The sequence below is a fragment of the Oncorhynchus tshawytscha genome, linkage group LG18 (genome assembly GCF_018296145.1).
Source record: "Oncorhynchus tshawytscha isolate Ot180627B linkage group LG18, Otsh_v2.0, whole genome shotgun sequence".
NCBI lineage: Eukaryota > Metazoa > Chordata > Actinopteri > Salmoniformes > Salmonidae > Oncorhynchus > Oncorhynchus tshawytscha.
The window spans coordinates 38,153,068-38,160,594 of NC_056446.1; positions in this window are offsets into that span (position 1 = coordinate 38,153,068).

A 7,527-nucleotide genomic window follows, 5' to 3' on the forward strand; every position below is an offset into this window, starting at 1 on the left:
CCTCTGACAGCCCTAATAAGTAGATAGTAGATTGCACTGATGACCTCTGACAGCCCTAATAAGTAGATAGTAGATTGCACTGATGAACTCTGACAGCCCTAATAAGTAGATAGTAGATTGCACTGATGACCTCTGACAGCCCTAATAAGTAGATAGTAGATTGCACTGATGACCTCTGACAGCCCTAATAAGTAGATAGTAGATTGCACTGATGACCTCTGACAGCCCTAATAAGTAGATAGTAGATTGCACTGATGACCTCTGACAGCCCTAATAAGTAGATAGTAGATTGCACTGATGACCTCTGACAGCCCTAATAAGTAGATAGTAGATTGCACTGATGAACTCTGACAGCCCTAATAAGTAGATAGTAGATTGCACTGATGACCTCTGACAGCCCTAATAAGTAGATAGTAGATTGCACTGATGACCTCTGACAGCCCTAATAAGTAGATAGTAGATTGCACTGATGAACTCTGACAGCCCTAATAAGTAGATAGTAGATTGCACTGATGAACTCTGACAGCCCTAAAATGTAGATAGTAGATTGCACCTACTTCCCCAATTTGGTGTTCATCACTAACCTTATTCAGATCATCTACATGTTCATTTTGGAGAGAAAACACACACTGAAAAAGTAAACCCAAGATCTGGCCATCTGGCTCTCTCTCTCTCTCTCTCTCTCTCTCTCTCTCTCTCTCTCTCTCTGTTTCTCTCTCTCTCTCTCTCTCTCTTCTCTTTCTCTCTCTTCTCTCTCTCTTCTCTCTCTCTGTCTCTCTCTCTCTGTCTCTCTCTCTCTCTCTCTCTCTCTCTCTCTCTCTCTCTCTCTCTCAAAGCAATGTAGATTAAGTATTACATACATGAACTATATGTTTTAGCAACAATGATATATAATACAATAATATATATATATACAGTGGGGCAAAAAAACTATATAGTCAGCCACCAATTGTGCAAGTTCTCCCACTTAAAAAGATGAGAGAGGCCTGTAATTTTCATAATAGGTACACTTCAACTATGACAGACAAAATGAGGGAAAAAAATCCAGAAAATCACATTGTATGATTTTTAATGAATTTATTTGCAAATTATGGTGGAAAATAAGAATTTGGTCAATTACAAAAGTTTCTCTCAATACTTTGTTACTGTATATACCCTTTGTTGGCAATGACAGAGGTCAAATGTTTTCTGTAAGTCTTCACAAGATTTTCACACACTGTTGCTGGTATTTTGGCCCATTCCTCCATGCAGATCTCCTCTAGAGCAGTGATGTTTTGGGGCTGTTGCTGGGCCACACGGACTTTCAACTCCCTCCAAAGATTTTCTGTGGGGTTGAGATCTGGAGACTGGCTAGGCCACTCCAGGACCTTGAAATGCTTCTTACGAAGCCACTCCTTCGTTGCCCGGGCGGTGTGTTTGGGATCATTGTCATGCTGAAAGACCCAGCCACGTTTCATCTTCAATGCCCTTGCTGATGGAAGGAGGTTTTCACTCAAAATCTCACGAAACATGGCCCCATTCATTCTTTCCTTTACACGGATCAGACGTCCTGGTCCCTTTGCCAGAAAAACAGCCCAAAAGCATGATGTTTCCACCCCCATGCTTCACAGTAGGTATGGTGTTCTTTGGATGCAACTCAGCATTCTTTGTCCTCCAAACACGACGAGTTGAGTTTTTACCAAAAAGTTCAATTTTGGTTTCATCTGACCATATGACATTCTCTCAATCTTCTTCTGGATCATCCAAATGCTCTCTAGCAAACTTCAGGCGTGAGATCTTGTGTGGAGCCCCAGATTGAGGGAGATTATCAGTGGTCCTGAATGTCTTCCATTTCCTAATAATTGCTCCCACAGTTGATTTCTTCAAACCAAGCTGCTTACCTATTGCAGATTCAGTCTTCCCAGCCTGGTGCAGGTCTACAATTTTGTTTCTGGTGTCCTTTGACAGCTCTTTGGTCTTGGCCATAGTGGAGTTTGGAGTGTGACTGTTAGAGGTTGTGGACAGGTGTCTTTTATACTGATAACAAGTTCAAACAGGTGCCATTAATACAGGTAACAAGTGGAGGACAGAGGAGCCTCTTAAAGAAGAAGTTACAGGTCTGTGAGAGTCAGAAATCTTGCTTGTTTGTAGGTGACCAAATACTTATTTTCCACCATAATTTGCAAATAAATTCATAAAAAATCCTACAATGTGATTTTCTGGATTTTTTTTCTCATTTTGTCTGTCATAGTTGAAGTGTACCTATGATGAAAATGGTCATCTTTTTAAGTGGGAGAACTTGCACAATTGGTGGCTGACTAAATACTTTTTTGCCCCACTGTATACAGTTGATGTCGGAAGTTTATATACACCTTAGCCAACTACATAAAGTGGATCACCACTTTATTTTAAGAATGTGAAATGTCAGAATAATAGCATTGCCTTTAAATTGTTTAACTTGGGTCAAACGTTAAGGGTAATTTTGGTTGACTGGTCTCTGTTTATTTTATACAAATAAGAACCTTACAAATTCTTAGAAACGGACAGAGTGTTTTAATTGAATTGGTTAATGAACACATAAGAACTAAGTTCATCGAACACAACTGCTCTGCCTCCGACCGCTGTACAGAAGGTAGTGCGTATGGCCCAGGACATCATGGGGGCTAAGCTTCCTGCCATGGAGGAGAGTCTTGGAGAGACGGCGCAGCTTTAAGAACTTGGAGGGGTCGTCTTCTTCTTTTGGTCTGTGGAGAGGCTTCTTTTGTCTCTCTCTCTCTCTCTCTTTTTCTCTCTCCTCTCCCTCTCTCTCCAACACTATCTTTCTGCCTCTCTCTCTCTCTCTCTCATTCTCTCTCCTCTCCCTCTCTCTCCACCACTATCTTTCTGCCTCTCTCTCTCTCTCTCTCTCTCTCTCTCTCTCTCTCTCTCTCATTCTCTCTCTCTCTCTCTCTCTCTCTCTCTCTCTCTCTCTCATTCTCTCTCTCTCTCTCATTCTCTCTCTCTCTCTCATTCTCTCTCATTCTCTCCTCTCCCCTCTCTCTACCACTATCTTTCTGCCTCTCTCTCTCTCTCTCTCTCTCTCTCATTCTCTCTCTCTCATTCTCTCTCTCTCTCTCTCATTCTCTCTCCTCTCCACCACTATCTTTCTGCCCTCTCTCTCTCTCTCTCTCTCTCTCTCTCTCGCGCTCCCTCTCTTTCTCTCTCTCTGTCTCTCTCTCTCGCTCCCTCTTTCTCTCTCTCTGCCTCTCTCTTTCTCTCTTCCTCTCTGTCTCACTCTCTCATTCTCTCTTTCTATCTCTCTCCCTCTCTCTCTCCCTCTGCCTTTATCTCTCTCTATTTCTTTCTTTCTCTCTCTCTATTTCTTTCTTTCTCTCTAATTCTTTCTTTCTCTCTCTATTTCTTTCAATTCAAGGGGCTTTATTGACATGGGAAACGTATGTTTACATTGCCAAAGCAAGTGAAATGGATAAACAAAAGTGAAATAAACAATAAAAAGTGAACAGTAAATATATCATTCACACAAGTTCCAAAAGAATAAAGACATTTAAAATGGCAAATGTCAACAGTGTTGTAATGATGTGCAAATACAAAAGTGGAAATAAATGAATATGGGTGGCATTTACAATGGTGTTTGTTCTTCACTGGTTTCCCCCCAAACCCTCTTTTACACTGCTGCTACTCTCTGTTCATCATATATGCATAGTCACTTTAACCATGACTACATGTACATACTACATCAATAAGCCTGACTAACAGGTGTCTGTATAAAGCCTTGCTACTGTTATTTTGTTGTTTTATTTCTTTACTTACCTACACACACACACACATACCAAATAAACTTTGATTTGATTTTCTTGTTGCGACAGGGTCCAAATATTGCTGTGATGATGGCACACTGTGGTATTTCACTGTGGTATTTCACTGTGGTATTTCACTGTGGTATTTTGTTTTTCAAATTCTTTGTGAGTCTGTGTAATCTGAGGGAATCATGTGTCTCTAATATGGTCATACATTGGGCAGGAGGTTAGGAAGTGCAGCTCAGTTTCCACCTCATTTTGTGGGCAGTGAGCACATAGCCTGTCTTCTCTTGAGAGCCATGTCTGCCTACGGCGGCCTTTCTCAATAGCAAGACTATGCTCACTGAGTCTGTACAGAGTCAAAGATTTCCTTAATGTTTGGTCAGTCACAGTGGTCAGGTATTCTGCCGCTGTGTACTCTCTGTTTAGGGCCAAATAACATTCTAATTTGCTCAGTTTTTTTGGAAATTCTTTCCAATGTGTCAAGTAATTATCTTTTTGTTTTCTCATGATTTGTTTGGGTCTAATTGTCTTTCGTTTTACGTTGTACAAGGAGAATATTTTTGCAGATTTCTGCATGCAGAGTCTCAATTTGGTGTTTGTCCCATTTTGTGAATTCTTGGTTGGTGAGCGGACTCCAGACCTCACAACCATAAAGGGCAATGGGTTCTATAACTGATTCAAGTATTTTTTAGCAAGATCCTAATATATATGTCAAATATTTTGTTCCTTCTTGCCTTGTCTCTCAGATTGTTCACAGCTTTGTGGAAGTTACCTGTAGCGCTGATGTTTAGGCCGAGGTATGTATCGTTTTTTGTGTGCTCTAGGGCAACAGTGTTAAGATGGAATTTGTATTCGTGGTCCTGGGAACTGGACCTTTTTTGGAACACCATTATTTTTGTCTTACTGAGATTTACTGTCAGGGCCCAGGTCTGACAGAATCTGTGCAGAAGATCTAGGTGCTGCTGTAGGCCCTCCTTGGTTTGTGACAGAAGCACCAGATCATCAGCAAACAGTAGACATTTGACTTCAGATTCTAGTAGGGTGAGGCCGGGTGCTGCAGACTGTTCTAGTGCCCTCGCCAATTCGTTGATATATATGTTGAAGAGGGTGGAGCTTAAGCTGTATCCCTGTCTCACCCCACGGCCCTGTGGGAAGAAATGTGTGCTTTTTGCCAATTTTAACCGCACACTTGTTGTTTGTGTACATGGATTTTATAATGTTGTATGTTTTTCCTCCAACACCACTTTCCATCAGTTTGTATAGCAGGCCCTCACGCCGAAAGCTTTTTTTTGTAATCAACCATGCATGAGACGACTTTGCCTTTGTTTTGTTTTGTTTGTCAATTATGATGTTCCGGGTGAAAACATGGTCTGTCGTGCGGTAATTTGGTAAAAAGCCAATTTGACATTTGCTCAGTACATTGTTTTCACTGAGGAAATGTACGAGTCTGCTGTTAATGATAACGCAGAGGATTTTCCCAAGGTTGCTGTTGAAGCATATCCCACGGTAGTTATTGGGATTAAATTTGTCTCCACTTTTGTGGATTGTGGTGATCAGTCCTTAGTTCCAAATATTGTGAAATGTGCCAGAGCTCACTCTTTCTCTGCCTCTCTCTCTCTCTACCGCTCTCTCTCTCTATCTCTCTCTCTTTGCCTCTCTCTCTCTCTGCCCCTCTCTCTCTCTACCTCTCTCTCTTTCTCTCTCTCTGCCTCTCTCTCTCTACCTCTCTCTCTTTGCCTCTCTCTCTGCCCCTCTTTCTCTCTGCCTCTCTCTCGCTCTGCCTCTCTGTCTCTCAATTCAATTCAAAGGGCATCAATGGCATTGGATTTTTCTTTGTATTTTTTTACATATGTGAGATGGATAATAAACATTCTCTCTCTCTCTCTGTCTGTCAGACTACAGGCCAATCAATGGTTGCCACTGACAGGGTTTTTCATAGACCTCTGCAGCCTACTTCTGACAGACAGAGTGATAAGACGTCATGGGGGATGGAGGCATCAAAGGCGGTAGAACTCATAGACCCTCTGTTGTCCTCGGGATTATCATGTGATGTTGTTCTGCTGTACGTTTTTCAGTCCAGTGTGTGATTGTTAAATACAAAAAACATGTCACACGGCACACATGACTATACACTTAACACAGCAATATTTATATATTTTGAAGTGAAACAACACTCAGGAAAATTCAAATGGAATTTCTTGACATTTTTTAGTTGATCATTATTTTTTCTTCACAATAAGCTGCACAACCACATGTTTGCTCCTCCTGTCTAGAATCACACGTCCCTCCAGCCGTCTTCCTAGCCCTCCTGTGGTACTTGCAGAACAGAGGAAGCTAGATGGAGAGCTTCCGAGTGGCGCGGCAGTCTAAGGCACTGCATCGCAGTACTAGACCCTGGTTTGATTCCAGGCTGTATCACAACCGGTTGTGATTGGAAGTCTCATAGGGCGGTGCACAATTGGCCCAGGGTTAGGGTTTGACCAGAGCAGGCCGTCATTGTAAATAAGAATTTGTTTTTAACTGACTTGCCCAGTTAAATAAAGGTTAAATAAAAAATTGACGGTGTCCTAAATGACACTCCATTCCCTACATAGTGCACTACTTTTGACCAGAGCCCTATGGGACATGTATAGTTAAAAGTAGTCCACTATATGGGACGTAGGGTTCCATTTGGAAAACAAGCATAGTGGTTCCGCAGCGCTGCCGGAATGCATTATTAAAGCCTGGCCTTTTGTGTTGTCATGCCTTTAAATGGACTGTTATGCTGCTACGGCCCTCTATCTGGGTGACCCTGTTTAGCCTACAGCTTTATGTACACTGCTGCTGCTGTGGGACAGGGCAAAAGAGGGAGGGAGGGAGGGAAAGACAGGGGGTGGAAAAAGAGGGATGGCAGGAAAGGTCTGAATCTGTGTGGGTGGGGGGGTCTGGTCAGAGAGAGGGAGAGAGCTAGTCTGCGGATAGAATGAGGGATGAAGGGAGGGAAAGAGAGAGAGGATGGATGGGGGTCACTGCGAGTGTGTACGTGGTTGGTGGGGGTGTCGTTGGCAGCTGCCAGTGCCCTCCTGACCTGTTGGGGAATGGATGCTACTCTCACTATGCGTGTTTTTACACATTTGCCGATCCGCTGATGGAGCAGCTCAAATAATCCACCGTGTAAGCTCCTTATATAGAGTACAATTTTGTGGAGAAAAAAAGCCTAGATTATTCCCTATACGCTCAGGGCTGCCCCCACAATCTTTATGCAGAGTAGGGGAGCTTAATAGTTGACCTTGATGAAAAATATGTTCATTTCAAAAAAGGAAACACTTTATAATCAGTAGATGCAATGTAAAGCACAGTTGCAGGATTTACACAGCAAAGACAAATGTGGTAAAATAAATGTTCATGCCTATTACACATGTATATCGCATTTGTTAATAAATTGAAAAATAAAGAAATAAAGAAGATAGTATTCAACATTGACAGTATAAGAGGCCGATATCGCTATTGTAGCGATCCACGTGTCTCAATCGTTGCCCCACTGAAGCAGCTCCTGTCTAAACTACACATCCCAGCCTTCATCGCGAGGAAAAAAATAGAACGCTTTTGACGTTATTCTGACGCACTGCATTCGTTTCAGTTGTGGGTAATGTAGTTAATAGACAAGCCACTTCATGGTTTTGAGTAATTGGTTATAATAGTACAAAAAAACTACAAATCCCATACACCTACAGGCATATTGCGGAACGGTAGCCGTCTGTGTTGAGGC